Source organism: Protopterus annectens, chromosome 7.part0 (genome assembly GCF_019279795.1).
Source record: "Protopterus annectens isolate FY-2018-M chromosome 7.part0, PAN1.0, whole genome shotgun sequence".
In the NCBI taxonomy this organism is placed as follows: domain Eukaryota; kingdom Metazoa; phylum Chordata; order Ceratodontiformes; family Protopteridae; genus Protopterus; species Protopterus annectens.
In genome coordinates, this window is record NC_056739.1 from 1,687,011,522 (window position 1) to 1,687,030,474 (window position 18,953).

General features: G+C 48.0%; 1 protein-coding gene across 1 annotated transcript in view; it reads left to right on the forward strand.

The window, feature by feature from the left end:
* The window catches only part of LOC122807169 (aurora kinase C-like), a gene marked incomplete at its 5' end in the record, with an annotated part of 1,171,146 nt that overhangs the window by 836,722 nt on the left and 315,471 nt on the right, over positions 1-18,953 (forward strand).

The window sequence follows — 18,953 nt, forward strand, 5'->3', positions numbered from 1 at the left end:
TCCGACCTCTCGAGCCTGGATCCGAGCCTCGGATCCGGGGATCAGTGCTCCTTGGCGCCCGTCTGTCGGAGCGCACTGTCGCTTCGGATCCGGCGCGCGCCGGCTCGATCCACTCTTCGGATCCGAGGGAGCCGATTGTCGGATCCTTTGGTGAGGTCGGCTCCCCTTCGGCGTTTGATGTAGTGGAGAGGGCCCTGTTGAGGGTCTCCGGACCTCCGGCACTTGTTTCGGCTCCGTCCCGCTCTCCCTCTGCACTGGGTCAGGCTTCCACCATCCGGCCCTTGGGACAGCCCGCTTCTGTGCCCCAAGCTGCTCCCCTGGAACAGGTTGCTGCTTGCGAGGAGTCCTCTGACAGCCCCCCCAGAGGATGTTCCTCGCAAGCATACGTGCAAAAGGAGGCACATTGACTCCCCCGAGTCTCTCACAGAAGACACGGACTTGGAGGAAGGGGAAGGCTCCCCACGGTCACCCCCCGAGGATGTCTCATTTGGGGACATCATGGAAATGCTCCGTATAAGGGGGGGTGGTCTGCCCCCAAGTCTTCCTCGGACGAGTCCGTGTTCTTGGAGGCATTTGAAGCGGGCCCGTCTACCTCTTGGGTGTCCCCTCCTGCCGACCCCCTGGTGGAAGGAACCGGACACCGTGGAGCCAATCCCTAAGAGGCCCGATAGGATCCTCAGCCCACCGTCCGACCGTGCCCATTGGATTAAGGGGCCTCCGGTAGATGCCATGTTGACGGCGGCGGCCACCAAGAGGGAACTTGCTCTGGAGAGTCCCTCAGTCCATCCCCCGAGCAAGGAGTCTCGGATGATGGACCGCTTGGGGAAGCGGATGTTTAGTTCAGCGACCTTCTCGGTAAGGGCGCTGAACTACCTGGCACACGTCATTAGGATGCAGCGAGATCTCATTAAAGAATACGCTGCATCTCCCCCAGAGTCCATGTCGGAGGAGGACAAAATGCTGCACTCCACCCGCATGACCACTCTTAGATCAGTTACTAATACCTCTATGCGGCTACTCTCCCATGCTACGGAAGGCGCCGCTAGAGCCGCAGGGGCAGGCCTAGTCACTAGACGTCAGGCCTGGCTCCGTCACTGCGATTTTTCTGAGCCCTTCAAAGCGTCATTTGCGGACGCCTTTGATGGTTCTGCCCTCTTTGGCAAAACCGTTCGTGACACTTTGACCCAGAGCGAGAAGGACGGGAAGACGCTGTCTGCCGTCGGAATCCGCTTCTCTGCACCCCAGAGGCCCTACTCTAGGAACCAAAAGGGTCAGAAGAAGATGTGGTTCCGGAAGTCGCAGCAATCCCAGCCTGCTCCGGACAACCAGTCCTTCCGTGGCAGAGGAGGACAGGGAGGATGCCGCCCTAGAGGCAGAGGGGCTCCCAGGAACTTTGGGTCCAGAGAACCTTTCTCTGAACGGCCCGCGCAGCAACCCTGAGGGGTTGCCCGGCTGCTCCACTCTGGAGGCAGTCGGGGGACATTTTTCGAGGCACCTAGCGGCATGGGAGTCCATAACATCAGACCGCTGGGTTCTCCAAATCATATCCAGAGGATACCGCATCCCTTTTCGTCACTTACCAAAGTTGAAGTCCCTCCCAGACGTTCCACCCGGTCAACGGGAGGCCGCTTTGGCAGAAATTGGCCATCTGCTAAAGAAAAGAGCCATCCAGCCCGTCCCCCCAGACCAGATCGGATCAGGGTTCTACTCCAGGTTCTTTTAGTGCCAAAAAGACGGGGAACTAAGACCAATTCTAGACCTTTCTCTCTTGAACCTGGCAGTCCCCAAGGAAAAATTCAATGGTCACTCTGCAATCTATTCTCCCCTTCTGGGAGAAAATCACTGGATGTGTTCTATAGACCTCAAAGATGCGTACTACCACATCCTGATGGACAGGCGCCCAGGAGGTTCCTCCGCTTCGGCTGGGAGCCAGTCACTACCAGTTCGGGTCCTTCCCTTTGGTCTCACCACATCCCCAGGGTGTTCACCAAAGTATTAGCAGTGGTAGCGGCCCACCTGAGGCTTCAGGGGTGCAGGTCTTCCCTACCTGGACGACTGGCTTCTTACCGCCCCAACAAGGCATCTACTACTATTGGCGCGAGACTCCTTTCTCCATCTTGCTCCCTTTCTGGGCATTACAATAAATACAAAGAAATCCAACCTGGCGCCCACACAGCTCTTAGATTTTATAGGGGCCAGGTTAGACACAAGGAGTTTAAAAGCCTTCCTCACTGCGGACAGAGTTCAAAATCTGCAGCTCCAGGTGCGGGCCATTCTCCACTCAAGTTCTGTTCCAGCGGAGTTGGTCCTGATGGCTCTAGGGTCCATGGCGTCTGCTATAGCACTTCTTCCTCTTGCCAGGCTCAATATGCGCATCCTCCAGTGGACTCTCTTAGTACAATGGTCATACCTTGCTCTCCCTATGCATCATCCCATTGCGATCAGCAAGGCTTGCAAGCGGTCCCTCCTGTGGTGGCTTCACTCCCCAGATCTCCACGGAGGCCGCCCATTTTGTGCTTCTCCCCCTCTCGCCACGGTGACCACGGACGCCTTCCGCCTCTGGTGGGGGCATTTTGGGCGGACCGTCCAAGGCACGTGGAACGATTCAGAGACCTTACTGCATATCAACGTTCTAGAGATGAGAGCAGCGCTCTTAGCGTTGCTAGCACTTCAGGACTTTCTTCCCTTGGGAACAATTGCGATTCAATCGGACAACATGTCTGTTGTCTGGTACATCAACAAGCAAGGGGGAACAAGGTCTTACCCCCTTTGTCGAGAAGCCATGAGAGTTTGGGAATGGGCAATCTCCACCAACCGCTTTCTAATAGCAACGCACATTCCGGGTCGGTCCAACATCCTGGCGGACAAGCTCAGTCGCACCATTCTGACCCCTTACGAGTGGTCTCAATTTTCAAGTAGCGGAACGCATATTCGCACGGTGGGGAAGTCCTTCATGCAATCTTTTTGCCTCTCCCACAAACACCAAGTGCGACAGTTTTTTCGCTCTGATACCCCCTCCAGGAGGTTCTCCAAGAGACGCTCTGGTGCATGCTTGGCCACCCGGTCTTCTGTACGCTTATCCACCCTTGCCTCTGATGCTCCAAGTTCTTCAGAAAGCCTCTCGGGGGGGGTTGCAGAATGATTCTCATTGCTCCGTTTTGGCCTTGACAGATCTGGTTCCCCTTTCTAAGGTCTCACTCGGTGAATCCTCCTTGGATTCTAGATCCCATTCCGGATCTGATATCCCACCCATCCTGCATATCTCCTCCGAACCTGGACAACCTGAAGCTGACCGCTTGGCTGCTCCAGTTCCACTCTTGATCAGGACTCCCGGTATTTCGTCACCTGTCAAGGCTATCCTGGTGGCAGCTCATAAACCGTCCACTAGGAAAGTCTACCGCAGCAAGTGGAAGCGGTTTTCTTTGTGGGCAGAGCGGCAAGGCCTGAATCCCTTCACGGTTCCTCTCCCTTTAGTGCTTGACTTTCTAACCACTCTTTTTAACGATGGTGCCAGCAGTACAACTGGCGGCAATTTCTCATTATCACATTGGTCATGACTCTAGTCCACTCATGTCAGCCAAGTTGTGTAAAATTTTCCTTAAAGGTACTTTCCTTCTCAGGCCCCCTGTGAAACAAGCGGTTCCTCCTTGGGACCTCTCCTTAGTTCTCCAGGCCTTGACCGCCCCCCCCCCCTTCGAACCAGCGGCTACGGTGGATCTCAAATTCTTGTCTTTCAAGACAGCCTTTTTAGTAGCCATTACATCAGCCAAGAGAGCTTCAGAGCTCCAAGCATTATCAGCTAAACCTCCTTACTTGGTATTTCATCCGGACCGTGTTTACCTCAGGACCAACCCGTCCTTTCTTCCTAAAGTAGCTTCTGAAGCAAACATTAATCAATCCATTAACCTCCCTGTTTTCTTTCCTAAATATGAAAACAAAGGTGAATACAAGCTTCACTCCTTAGATGTTCACAGGCAACTTAGATTTTATCTAAACAGAACGGCTGGTCATAGGCAATCCGACCAGTTGTTTATTTCCTTTGCTAAATTTAATTTGGGCAAGCCAATTTCTAAGGTTTCTCTGTCTCGCTGGATTTCACAGTGTATCTTATTGGCTTATCAAGCTTCAGGAAGGCCCGAACCGGAGGGTGTACATGCCCATTCAACCCGGTCAGTATCTACCTCGGCAGCCTTTAAGGCTAGGATTCCTCTAGATGATATTTGTGCAGCAGCCACGGGCTTCATCTCATACTTTTATTTCCCACTATAAGTTGGATCTTGCATCTAGGGTAGAGCATCATTTGGCTCAGGTGCTCGGAATATCCTTCCATGATGGCCGCCCAAGATTCAGGTAGCTGGGGACTCTGTCCCACAGGTTGCAGACAAATGAATCTCCTACTTCAGATTTAGAAGTTATGTACTCACCATAACGTTCCATCTGAGTAGGTGTATTCATTTGTCTGCAACCATCCCGCCCTCCTATCCCCCTGGCCTTTCAGTTTCCTGCATATTATGTGTTACCCTTTTCAGGGTGTTTTTGCTGTTGGCAAACTCGATCTGAGGTCATGAGGGTAGAGCAGGGCATTATGGGTGAGGGGAGGAGCTGAGAGCTTGGATCCATAGCTGGTAAACCATGCCGGTTCGGATCCGATATCGGATCCATAACCCACAGGTTGCAGACAAATGAATACACCTACTCAGATGGAACGTTATGGTGAGTACATAACTTCTAATTATTCTCAAAAAACTGGCATTGCATCACAAGGGAAAAATGGATTTTGCAAACTATAGACCAAGGTTACAGGTTCCATTTCCATACTCTACCAGGGAAGAGAGGAATGCCAAACCTACCACCTACGCAAAGGACAGAAGCTCTAAAACAAATATCTCAGCTATTAAGAATGAGAGCTGTGGAAAGGGTACCATCTATGGAGCAAGGAAAGGGATTTTACTCCAGACTCTTCCTGGTATCAAGAAAAGAAAACAAATGGAGACCCATTCTAGACCTGTCCGCTTTAAACACATTCCTTATTGTTCCAAAATTCAAAATGCTGACCCTACAGCAGCTTCTTCCCATGCTGGGCAAGGAGTCTTGGCTGGTAACTCTAGATCTCAAGGAGGCATACCTGCACGTCCCCATAAGACCAATTTGCAGAAGATACCTCAGATTTCTTGCAGGATCAGAGCATTATCAATTTTCAGCATTGCCCTTTGGCTTATCTACTGCCCAGAGTGTTCACGAAATGCCTGGCATCAGTAATTGCTCATTGCAGACTTCAGGGAATCCAAATTTATCCCTACCTGGATGACTGCCTGATACAAGCGGACAACAAAAGCAAGCTAGCAGAAGACTTACAAAGAGTCATTTACCTGCTGCAAGCCTTGGGATATACAGTCAATATAAAAAGTCAAGGCTGATTCCATCCCAAAGAATAACCTTTCTGGGTGCAGAGCTGGACACATCAAAACAAATGGCATTCCTAACTGCAGAAAAGAAAGAGCAACTACCTCTCTACTTCTTGGCATTAACAAAGCAGAACCACCTAACTGCAAGAAAAGTACTGCAAGCTCTAGGCTTCATGGCATCCTGCATAATTCTGGTCCCTCATGCCAGACTGCATATGAGAAAGCTACAGTGGTACCGAAGGAATTTGTGGTCCCAACACAAGCACAGCCTAGAAACCAAAATCCCAATAATCCCATGCCTGAAACAAGAGTTCCTATGGTGGGCTCAGGCCTGTCAATCAAACACAGGATTGCCCTTCTGCAACAGCCAACCAAGCCAAACCATCACGACAGATGCCTCAGACCTCGGTTGGGGAGCACACATGCAGGGCAAGTGCATACAAGGCTTATGGACTCGAGACCAGCTGCGCCTACACATAAATCTAAAGGAAATGCTGGCAGTAAAATTGGCAATCCAGTCATTCAGACCATTTCTCCAAGAAGGTCAGTTGATAAGGACAGACTACACCACAGTTATGTGGTACATCAACAAACAGGGGGGCACCCATTCATATCCTCTATGCCGGCTGGCACTGGACCTATGGGATGTGGCCCTGAGCTACAACATTCAGTTACAAGCAATTTTTGTACCGGGAAAAGAAAACATTCTCGCAGACATATTGAGCAGAACAACCACAGATGCCCACGAATGGATGCTTCATCCGGACATCTTCAAAGCCATCACAAGGGAATGGGGATTACCACTAATAGACTTGTTTGCGTCCCCATTCAATCACCAGCTAAAGAAATTCTGCACAAGGACGTACCACCCACTTGCTTGGAAGGTGGACTCCCTTTCTTTCAGTTGGAAAAACCTGACAGCATACGCATTTCCACCACTTCCTTTGATGCACAAGGTGCTTCTGAAGATCAAAGAGGACCGTCCAAGGATCATTCTGATAGCTCCAGACTGGCCAAGACAACATTGGTACCCATTGCTGAGGAGCATGTCTCGGGAACAAATATGGACACTACCGCTGATCCCATTACTGTTAACACAGAACAACTACAACATCCTGCATCCAAACCTGAAAACTCTGCAGCTAACTGCCTGGAACATTACATAACAGCAATTAACCCAAACTTATCCCAAAGGGTTAAAGACATAATCCTGAGGCGCAGACCTTCAACAAGAAAGAATTATGCAGCAAAATGGAAAAGATATCTCATTTGGAGTACTGCAAAGGGAGAAGATGAGACTCTGGTAAACATGGCCAACATCCTGGAGTACTTGGCAGAGCTCTTCCACACAGGCCTGTCCTATTCTTCCATCAAGATACATGCATCAGCTATTTCAGCACAATATAGCTTGGATCCTCCTGTCTTCTCTCATCCCCTGCTCAGACAGTTTCTGAGAGGAATTATAAATGTAAAACCTCCCAGGAAACCACCATTGCCAGCATGGGACTTGAACTTTGTGCTAGAAAAATTGACACTTCCTCCTTTCGAACCAGCAGCAACAGCAGAATTACAATACTTATCCTGGAAGACTGCTTTCCTGCTGGCAATAACTTCAGCAAGAAGGGTCTCTGAACTACAGGCATTAATGGCAGTACAACCCTTCCTGATCTTCCATCAAGATAGTGTCCATGAGAACAAATCCTACATTTATGCCTAAGGTGGTATCCAGAGTGTCATTAAATCAGGCTATCCACCTACCTACATTCTTCCCAAACCCACAGAACAGGGGAGAAAGACTTTTGCATACCTTGGATGTGCACAGGCAGTTACACTACTACCTGGACAGGACTAAGTCCAATAGAAAAACTGACCAGCTTCTGGTAGCATATGCCACAGGAAAGGAAGGAAAACCAATTTCAAAACAGACAATCTCCAAATGGATAGGAAATTGCATTAGATTTTGTTACTCCTACCATGGAAAGAAAACTCCAGAGAACATCAGGCCTCACTCCCCAAGGGCTGCAGCCACTACCACAGCTTTCTTACGAGGAGTGGCTACCAAGGACATTATAGAGGCTGCTACTTGGACCTCCGTGCATACATTTGCCAAGCATTACAATTTACCTTTATACTCTAGATCCCGAGCAGGTTTTGCCACTGCTGTTTTGCAAGGGATCCTAGCTACACCATAATCACTACTCTTTCCTCCTCCCCTTGTTTAGCTATGGTATTCTACCCATTTGTAAGGACTGCAGATGCATCCTTGAAGGACATAGTACAGTTTTGTACCTACCATAAATGTAGATGTCCGATAGGAATGCATCTGCAGTCAGGATTACCCACCCACCTTCCCCTCTGAGGTACTCCTAGGGTATTTGCCAGCCTTCAGCTAGCTTGGGGGGAATCTATTATGGTGCATTTGTTTGTATATATGTACATACATGCTTATTTTTTTGTGTTTGCTCTCTACTATTTGGAATCATTGGCATTTATCCAAATTTAGCCTTCCAAGAGGGCATCTGGGGCAAGAAACACTGAGGAAAATGGCGTCGGCTGATGCCTTTATACCCGAATAACTGCAGCTATGACGTCGGGTGAAGTGCGACACCAGCCGAGGCCAGACCCAGACTTTGGAATCCGGCCGACCGAAGGGCTGCCTGACGATAGGACAACCCATTTGTAAGGACTGCAGATGCATTCCTATCGGACATCTACATTTATGGTAGGTACAAAACTGTACTTTTTCTTCATAATAAGACTTTGTCTCACCCCTTTTAATTTTCATAACCTTAGTTGTTTTGTGAACCTTAACGTTTATTTTAACCCTATTCCCGTTAGTGTTCCCCTTTTTTTGGGGTTATTTATCCCCTTCCCTAGGTTAGGCCTTAGGCCTTCCCCTTTCCTAAATTTTCCTGTCAGGGATTTTGTGTGTGTTTGAGTGTGTTGTATCCCTGTTTAGTTTAGATTATTAGATTGGGTATTATTTGTGTGTGTGCCTGTGTTTTTCTTGTCACTTGTGTTTCCTCGACACAGCTATGTCGAAGGACACAAAGGTCTCAGGCTTCAAGAAGTGTGACTCGTGCTGTCAGAAGATGTCTCTGACAGACGGTCACACTTGTGTTTACTGCCTGGGATCTCTGCACCTGCAGGACTCTTGTGCTATCTGTCATGCCTTCAGCCCAAGAGTCCTGCAGGAGCGCAGAAATTAATATTGAGGGGCTTATTAAAGCCTGAGAGCTCCCCGACTAAGTCGGCTCCGGGGAAGCCCTCGAAACCTGTCAAGCCTTCGGCTGCAAGTCCCAAGCCGTCGGCTACTGGTTCTGCTTCTTCAGTGTCGAGATCGGCTCTGGCCGGAGCCGATCCTTCCATTTTAGAAGTCACAGTATCTGCTCCATCCGTTGCCAATACTGCCAGATCTGGACACTCAGTGTCGGCTCCGGCTGGAGCCGACGTATCCTCAACTCCTTTGGCTCCACCTATCTCTAAAAAGAGATCTCAATCCCCCTCATCGGAGCCTTTCTTCTTGGTCGTCCAGTCTGTCTGATCACGACCTTGAGAGAGTGGTGAGTAGACTATTAAAGTCTCAGGCATTGGCCCAAATGCTCCATAGCCCGTCTCAACAGACAGTAGCTATTTCACATCCACCTAACATTCCTCCTTCGATTCTCTTACAGAGCTGTGAGCCGGAGCTCCTCAGAGCCATGACTGTTGTAGCTTCGGAGCCGATACCACCCCTTTCGGCTCCGTCGTCCTCCGCTCCGATTTCCTCCTTGAGGCCTTCATTGGAGGGATCCGGGCGTCTGGTCTCGCCTGCTCGAGGCGAGTGGCATCGGACCCTTGTCCGACCCGTTCTCCTCTCGGGCTTGGTGAGCTCAGCCCTGACATCTGCCTCTGAGCCTTCCCTCTCGGTGAGGCCTGGAGTTCCTATCTCTTCGAGCGGAACCTTCTGGTCTCTCTGATGGGGGCCTTGAGGTGATGAGGAGTGTACTAGCCCCTGGGTAGTCAACGGTCAGTTCCATCAGCTCCTCCCACTACAGTGCCTGCTGACGTCTCTTCCCACTCTCTTGCTCCCGGACCCAGAGATCCAACGCCTCAGGTTTCCCCATTGGGAATATCTTCCTCTTCCGAGGCTTCTCCTGATCCGTCAGGTGAACCTCTGCGTAAGAGGACATGTAAGAGGAAACATCTATACTCCCCCGAGTCTATTACATCTGATACTGACTTGGATGAGTCTGAGGGATCCCCAAGGTCCTCCTCTGAGGATGTCTCTTTCTCAGACATCCTTGAACTCCTTAAGCAGAGGGGGAACTGGCCCTCCCTTAATCCTTCCGAGGACGAGGCAGTATACCTGGAGGCGTTCGGATCTCGACCCTCCACCTCCTGGGTGTCTCCGCCTTTCGACCCTCTTATGGACGTAGTGGCTCGGAAGGCGTGGATGGCCCCCGATTCGGTGGAACCTATTCCTAGGAGGCCTTCTAAATTCATTACGGCCCCACCTGATGGGCAATATTTGACAAAAGGTGTCCCGGTTGATGCCATGGTGGTGGCTGCAGCCACCAAGAAGGAACTAGCTGATCCTTCAGTACCTGTCCATCCTCCTAACAAGGATTCTAGGACTATGGACAGGTACGGCAAGCGGATTTTTTCTTCAGCGACCTTTGCCATGCGATCGCTGAACTACTTGTGTCACTTCACCCGCCTTCAAAGAGATGTTCTTAAAGAGTTGGGGGAAGTTTTACAGGATCCGTCAGCTGCTGGGTCTCCGGATAAGATTAGCTCACAGCTAGGAATCCTAAACTCCATTGTTAACTCCTCCATGTGGCTCATTTCTTATGCAGCCAATGGAGCGAGTAGGGCCGCAGGCACAGGAGTGGCTTTAAGGCGTCAGTCCTGGATGCGGCTTTATAATTTTGCAGACCCCTTCAAGGCGTCCTTCACAAACTCCCCTTTTGATGGTTCGACCTTGTTCGGACCTCAAGTGAAAGACACTTTGACTAGATGCGAACAAGATGGCAAGACTCTTTCTGCCGTAGGAGTCAGTTTCTCCACCCCTTCAAGACCTTACCCAAAAGGTCAGAAGGGAGGGAAAATGTGGTTCCGCAAATCTCAAGGAGTCACGCCTGACGCACGAGGTCAGTTTACCCCCAGAGGCAGAGGGGGTAACAACAACAACAGATGCCGCCCTAGGGGCAGAGGGGGTCTGCAGAATCAGGGTAGCAGAGAGCCTCTTTCTGACAAACCCTTCCAGCGTCCCTGAGATGTTGCCCGATTGTCCACCTTCGGAGGCAGTCAGGGGAAGATTATCGCTGTACCCAATAGCCTGGCTTTCCCTTTCTCAAGACAAATGGGTACAGTCGATTATATCCGAGGGTTACAAAATTCCCTTTATTCAAACCCCAATTCAGCAAAAGGGAACCCTTCCAGACGTTCCACCCGGTCTAAGGGAACTAGCAGTACCAGAGATATCAAAACTGCTAGCAAAAAGAGCCATCCAGCCAGTCCCAGCAGACCAAATAGGATCCGGAATCTACTCAAGGTTCTTTTTAGTACCAAAAAAGACAGGGGACTGGAGACCAATATTAGATCTGAGCAAACTAAACAAGTTTGTAAAGAAAACAAGATTCTGGATGGTAACGCTTCAGTCCATTCTACCCTTTCTGGGCAAGGACAATTGGATGTGCTCGGTAGATCTTCAGGATGCGTACTAGCACATAAAAATTCACAGGCGCTCCAGAAGATTTCTCCGCTTTCGGCTGGGGACCAGTCACTTCCAATTCAGGGCCCTGCCCTTTGGACTCACTACAGCCCCCAGAGTGTTCACCAAATGTATGGCAGCGGTTACGGCTCACCTGAGACGTCAAGGATTCCAGGTGATGTTCTTCATTCCACATTGCTGCAGTCCTAACTATTGGGTAGTCCGCTGTCCAGTCGGCCCGAATACCAAAGTATATGGCTGACGTCGGTCAGGGCGCATTAGACTGACGTCAGTACGTCAGGATACTAATGCGCATGACCGACGTCATATCCTCAGTCTTTTTTGCCGCATGGTCCGATGCAGAAGCAATTTTGCGAGTGCAGGTTGGCGTTCTGAAAGTTTCTGAAGTCAGAGTTTCAGACCGAATCAAAGTTGGCTAAGTACCCGTTGGAATATTTTGTTTTTTTCTTGCCACAGTATTTAACCGGATGTCAGAAAAAGTGAATAACTGTATTTCTTGTGGGAAACAGATACCTCATAGGGATTACCATACTTTGTGTATACCTTGTTTAGGGCCTGAGCACGACGTTGTTGGATGCCGCTCTTGTGCTAGATTTAACAAACGCACTATTAAGAGAAGGTTAGACTGTGCCAGGTTAGTGTTTGGGAAGCGTTGTAATTATAAAATGCCGCCGGATGCTCCGGCCGCTTCGCTAAAACGCAAAGATAAAGCAGCAAAGCCTAGTGGAGGAACCGACAGTCCCAGACGTCGGTTCTTTAGAAGGCTCAGTGGAGCCGGAGGTTTTGCCAGGTGTTTCTTTGGAGTCTCAAGAGACTTTACTGTTACAGGATGTATCCTCTCAGGAAGTAGGCCAGGCTGAGGGGCTTCTCAGGTGGCTGTTCTTCCCTCTCTTCCTAAGGTGGTTAGAGCCTCCCTTCTGTTTCCAAGGCTTCTTTGAGGGCAGGCCAAGTTTAGCTTCAGTGGGGGTTTCTCCTAGTGCTTCAGGGTCTTTGCCTAAGAAACATATGCTTAAAATGGCAGAGGATTTGATTACTATGATAAGGGGTTCTATGCCCCTCCTGATAAGAGGCCTAGGGTGGAACCTGAGTTTGAGAGTTTTGAGCAATGCTCGAGGCTTGAGTCTTCGGCTGAAGACTTGCAGGAGTACCCTCCTTATTCTGATTCTGATGTGGATGATTCTACTCCTTCTGCTTCTCCTCCTGAGGATTTTTCTTTTTCAGAGACTCTGCATTCCATGAGGGAGCATTTTAAATGGGAAGGTCAAGATTTCTCTGATTCCAGGAAAAGGCTTAGGGAATTCTTGTTTTTACCCCAGCATAGGCCTTTAGCTATACCTCATGTTTTGAATGTGGTGGAAGATGTGTTTGCAGAGGCTTCCCTGAATCCTGATTCTTTGCCTCCTGCCCCAGTTAAACCGGATAGGTATTATAGGGTGCCTGAAGCTCATAAGTATCTTTTTAAGAGTCCTAGGGCAGACCCGGAAACTGTCTCTCAGGGGCCTAAAGGTGTGAAGGCCTCAGTTGTTAAAAATCCTGTCCCTCCTGATAAAGAGGCAAGGGCTTTGGATAGATGGGGAAAGAAAGTGTATACTTCTTCCACTTTAGCCATGAGGGCATTGAATTGTCAGTTTCACATGTTAAAATATCAGAATTATCTTCTTTCACAGTTGAAATCTAAGGTGGATGCTCTGGCTGAAGGTATTGAGTGTAAAGAGTTGCAGGATTTAGTTCATGTGTCTGAACAGGTGGGTAAACATTCCTTGCAGTGTGGTTTTGATGCTGTGCAGGCCTCCTCCAGGGTGGCTGCCACTGGTTCTGTTCTTCGTAGGCACGCCTGGTTGAGAGATCAGAATTTAGCTGAGCATGTTAAAACAAGGATTTTGGATGCTCCTTTACAGTCTGATGTGTTGTTTGGTTCGCCTGTGGAAGCAGTTTTGAAGAAAATGGAGGACAAGGCTAAGTCTATGCAAACTGTTAAATATTTTTTGCAGGTGCAGCCTCCGAAGTTTAGTAGAAATTGGCCTACTAAGGGATGGACTTATCCTGCTTATGATTCCCAGTCTAGGGGTAGGTCTAGACGTGGTAGGGGCAGAGCTCAGGGTTCTTTTAGGCCTAGGACAGGGAGTTCCCCTGCTCAGACTTCTGGTGAGGGCAGGGGTCAGTCCTTTCATAAACAGACCCAATGACCTGCCTTTTCAGCTGCCAGTTCATTCTCGCCTGGCAGCACCGTTGGGAGGAAGGCTGTCTCTTTTCAAAGAAAATTGGGATTTAATTACCCAAGACAGATGGGTTCTGGATATTATTCACAACGGTTACAGGTTTTATTTCCATACTTTGCCTCTTTTCAAAGGCATGCCAGACATTCCTCCTCTACAACGACAAGAGGCTCACAAGCAGATTTCTCTGTTACTCCAAATAGGGGCCATTCAGCCAGTTCCTGTGCCAGAAAGGGGCCTAGGATTTTATTCTCGCCTGTTCCTAGTACCAAAGAAGGGGAACACGTGGAGACCAATTTTGGATTTATCTATCCTCAACACTTATCTGGACATTCCCAAGTTCAAAATGTTGACGTTACAACAGCTTTTACCTCTGCTGGGCAAAGATCACTGGATGGTAACTTTAGATCTCAAGGAAGCTTACTTTCATGTGCCTATAAGACTAAGTTGCAGAAAGTATCTGCGTTTTCGAGCTGGAAATTCTCATTATCAGTTCTCTGCATTGCCCTTTGGCTTATCTACTGCCAGAGTATTCACAAAGGTTCTGGCTCCAGTGATAGCTTACTTCAGGCTAAAAGGAATTCAAATCTATCCTTACTTGGACGACTGCCTGATTCTGGCTCAAGAAAAGGAAGACCTTCTACAGCATTTGGAATATGTCATAGCAGTGCTAAGATGCCTAGGGTATTCTGTGAACGAAATAAAGTCCAGTCTAGTACCCTCTCAAGACATGTGCTTTCTGGGTGTGAGACTGAATACAGCAGCCCAGATGGCCTTTTTAACCCCGGACAAACAAAAGAATCTTTCCAGTTACTTCCATCAACTATCTCTTCAGTCCGGGCTGACTGCAAGGACAGTCCTTCAAGCCTTAGGGTTCATGGCATCTTGTATTCTGGTGCTTCCCAATGCCAAACTGCATATGAGGAAGCTACAATGGTATCTCAAAAATGTATGGACACAGCACTGCCAGGATTTGGACACTGTCATTCAAATAATACCTTGCATTCAAAAGGAATTTTTGTGGTGGGCTCAGGAATGTCACCTAAACAAGGGACTCTGTGACCCGGCCAGAGGCGAGTCAGATTCTAACGACAGATGCCTCAGACATTGCTTGGGGAGCTCATCTAAATGGAAAGTGGATACAAGACAAGTGGCCTGCCAGACTACAGCATCTACATATCAACATGAAGGAGATGTTAGCAGTCCAGTTTGCATTAATGGCTTTCAAGGAATTACTTCTTCCAGGGCAGGTGTTGATTCTAACAGACAACACAACTGTCATGTGGTACATCAACAAACAAGGGGGAACACATTCTTACCCATTGTGCAGGCAAGCAATGATTTTATGGGAGACTGCCCTCAGCTTGCAATTAACTCTTCAGGCAAGGTTTCTGCCGGAGCACAGAACTCCTTAGCAGATGTGTTAAGCAGACAAATCATGGATCCCCACGAGTGGAAACTGGATCTTCATGTATTTCAAAAATTGACAGTGTCATGGGGAACTCCAGACATAGATCTGTTCGCTTCTCCACTAAACCACCAGCTGCCAAAGTTTTGCACAAAGAGGTTTCATCACACAGCTTGGAGAGTGGATGCTCTTTCTTTCAGTTGGAAAAATCTTCATGTGTATGCGTTTCCACCTCTGCCTCTTCTTCCAAAGGTGCTTCTAAAAGTCAGACAAGACAAGCCAAAGATGATTTTAATAGCTCCAGATTGGCCTCGGCAGCACTGGTACCCATTACTGAGGAGTCTGGTAAGGAAGCCTCCATGGCCTTTACCCTTGATTCCACACCTGTTGTCTCAAAGGGACGGTCACCTGCTCAATGTCAAGCTTCACTCTCTTCATCTAACAGCCTGGCATATTCTGTTTTGAAAGACAGTAGGTCTCAACTTCCTCAACAAGTTTTAAATGTGATTATGGAAGCCAGGAGACCTAGTACAAGGAAAGTGTACGCAGAAAAATGGAAGAGATTTTTATTTTGGAGTGCAGCAAACAATTTGGAGATTTCTGAGCCAAATTTGAGTGTGGCTCTTCAATATCTTACTGAGTTACTGGACAAAGGTTTGTCTTTCTCTTCCATTAAGATTCATGCTGCAGCAATTTCAGCTCACTATGATTGTGACCCACCATTGTTTTCGCATCCTTTGTTCAAGCAATTTCTTAGAGGGCAAAGAATATAAGACCCCACGAGAGCTCCTACTCCTGCTTGGGATCTCAATTTTGTGTTGGAGAAACTTACTCTACAACCTTTTGAGCCTGCGGCTACTGCTGAATTGAAATACTTGTCATGGAAGACTGCTTTTTTGTTGGCCATTACTTCTGCAAGAAGGGTTTCTGAGTTGCAGGCCCTTATGGCAGTGGAGCCTTTTTTGATTTTTCATAAGGATAGGGTATCTTTACGTACTAATCCTTCCTTTATGCCTAAGGTGGTTTCTAGTGTGGCTTTGATCCAAACTATTCATTTGCCTACCTTTTATGCAGATCCCCAAAATAAAGGGGAAAAGATTTTGCACACTTTAGATGTACACAGGCAATTGCGTTATTATTTGAGCAGGACTAAGGATTTTAGGCAGTCTCAGCAGTTGTTTATTTCTTTTGCTTTGAGTTCAAAGGGCATGCCTGTGTCAAAACAAACTATTTCTAGGTGGATTGGGTGTTGCATTGCATTTTGTTATTCCCATTATGGCAAGGAGATTCCAGCTGGGATTAGGCCTCATTCCACTAGGGCTACTGCCACTTCAACAGCATTTCTAAGGGGAGTGGCAACAAAGGATATTTTGGAGGCAGCTACTTGGAGTTCAGTGCATACTTTCTCTAAGCATTATCACCTTCCTCTCTACTCTAAGTCTAGGGCTGGTTTTGCCACAGCTATTTTGCAAGGCATGTTGTCAGTTCCTGCTTCCTTATGATTTGCCAGCCTCCCTTACCTCTGCTTTGGGATTCTACCCAATAGTTAGGACTGCAGCAATGTGGAATGAAGAACATAGTACAGTTTTGTACCTACCATAAATGTAGATGTTCGAGGATCCACATTGCTGCAGTCCAATTTACCTCCCTCCTTCCCTCTGTGTTTAGGGGTGGTTGTGTAGGTGAAGTTATATTCTGCTGTTTTTGTATATATTGTATATATATATTTTGGTGCAGGTATGTTGGGAATTTTTGGCTTTTGGCCTTATCTTTTCAGGGTCTTCTGACATCTGGGGCAAGAAAAGACTGAGGATATGACGTCGGTCATGCGCATTAGTATCCTGACGTACTGACGTCAGTCTAATGCGCCCTGACCGACGTCAGCCATATACTATGGTATTCGGGCCGACTGGACAGCGGACTACCCAATAGTTAGGACTGCAGCAATGTGGATCCTCGAACATCTACATTTATGGTAGGTACAAAACTGTACTTTTCCATATCTAGACGACTGGCTCCTCACTGCCACCACCAGGCATCAACTTCTCCAAGCCAGAGATTACACCATTCACATTTGCAGGGGGCTAGGGATTTCTATAAATTTCGAAAAATCTGCCTTGTCGCCTTGTCAATCTATTACTTTCATAGGCGCAAAATTGGACACCGTACAACTTTCAGAAGTTAACAGACCAGCTGATCTTGGACAATCAGTCACGTCCAGGTGATTCTTCTCAGCAACAAAATTCAGGCCAGATTTGCTCTGAAAGTATTGGGTCTTATGGCGGCCGCCATAACACTTCTTCCCTTTGCCCGCTTTTACATGCGTCTTCTGCAATGGATGCTATTCGCCCAATGGTCCTTTCAACAACTTCCCATGCGTCACAGGATCATAATAACTCCAACTTGCAAAAGGCATCTGACCTGGTGAATATCGTCCCCTCAAGTCCATCAGGGCAGACCCTTTGTTCCTCCTGCCCCGGTCGCCACGGTTACATCGGACACTTCCCTGATCGGGTGGGGGGGCATTATCAGGGCAGGATGGTCCATGGCACTTGGCAACCTTTCGAATACCATCTGCACATAAATGTCCTAGAGATGAGAGCAGTGCTTTTAACGTTGCAAGCCTTCAACGACTCTCTTCCCCTGGGAACTATTGCAGTCCAAACGGACAATATGTCCGTAGTGTGGTATATCAACAAACAGGGCGGAACCAAGTCCTATCTACTGTGTCGAGAGGCTCTCAGACTTTGGCAGTGGGCAATCTCTTCTCAGTGGTTTCTGATAGCAACGCATATCCCCGGGAAATCCAACATCATAGCGGACAGGTTGAGCAGAGCTATTCTCATGCCTCACAAGTGGTCTCTCAAACAATCAGTGACTGAAGAGATTTTTCAGGAGTGGGGCCTTCCTTGCTGCGACCTTTTTGCTACACCTCAAAACAGCAAATGCCCAGACTTCTTCTTCTCTCTTCCCCCTTCCAGGCCATCCTCCCAGAGACGCTCTAACCCAAGATTGGCCCCGGAGACGACTTTATGCCTTTCCCCCCTTTCCTCTGATACCTCAAGTAATTCAGAAAGCAACCACCTTGAGAGCTAAGTTGATTCTCATTGCCCCTTATTGGCCCCGACAGATATGGTTTCCGTTCCTACATCGTTATCTCTTGGTACAGCCATGGCATCTGGACCCAGTTCCAGATCTTCTGACCCACCAGTCGGGGCAGCTGCACCAATCCATACCTTCTCTCAACCTCACTGCTTGGTTGCTCCACTTCCATCCTTAGCCAGGCTTCCTATGATTTCTAATCCCGTCCGGGATATCATAGTAGCTTCCCTTAAATCTTCTACCAGAAGGATTTACACTAGTAAATGGCAGCGTTTCTCCTTCTGGGCAAAAGCTAGGAATATAGACCCCTATACTGCTCCGATTCATTTGGTCTTGGACTTCCTAGCTGAGATTTTTCATTCTGGATCCTCTTCCTCCACAGTAAAAGTTCAACTGGCAGCCATTTCGAATTTTCATATAGGCTTTTTGGACCACAACATTATGTCTCACAAACTTTGCAAGGCATTCCTTCGAAGTATCTTTTTACTTAAACCTCCGATTAGAGACCCCCCACCACAGTGGGATCTAAATTTAATTTTAACATCCTTGCTTCTCCCCCCTTTCGAACCTGTGGCTGCCTGTTCATTGAAATTTCTTTCTTGGAAGACACTCTTTCTAGTCGCCATTACTTCTGCCAGGAGAGTATCTGAGCTTCATGCTCTCTGCATTCGTCCTCCCTACTTAATCTTCCACAAAGACAGGGTATCTCTAAGGACTAATCCGTCTTTCTTACCCAAAGTGGCATCGCAGACGAACTTAAATCAATCCATTGATCTTCCAGTTTTTTCCCCAAATTATTCTGATAGAGCGGAACAAAAATTACATTGTCTTGATGTTCACCGCCAACTCAGATATTATCTAGACAAAACTAAACATTTTAGGAAATCTGATCAACTGTTTCTATCCTATGCAGAGAACAGGAAAGGCCTTCCAATTTCCAAGGTGACTTTATCTAGATGGCGGTCTTCTGTGATTACTTACATTTATCAGCTCAGAGGCAAAGAGTTGATTTCTAGGCCAAAGGCCCATTCTACCAGAGCTCTATCTACATCTACAGCTTTTCAGGCTAGACTTCCAATAGACACTATTTGTGCAGCAGCCACATG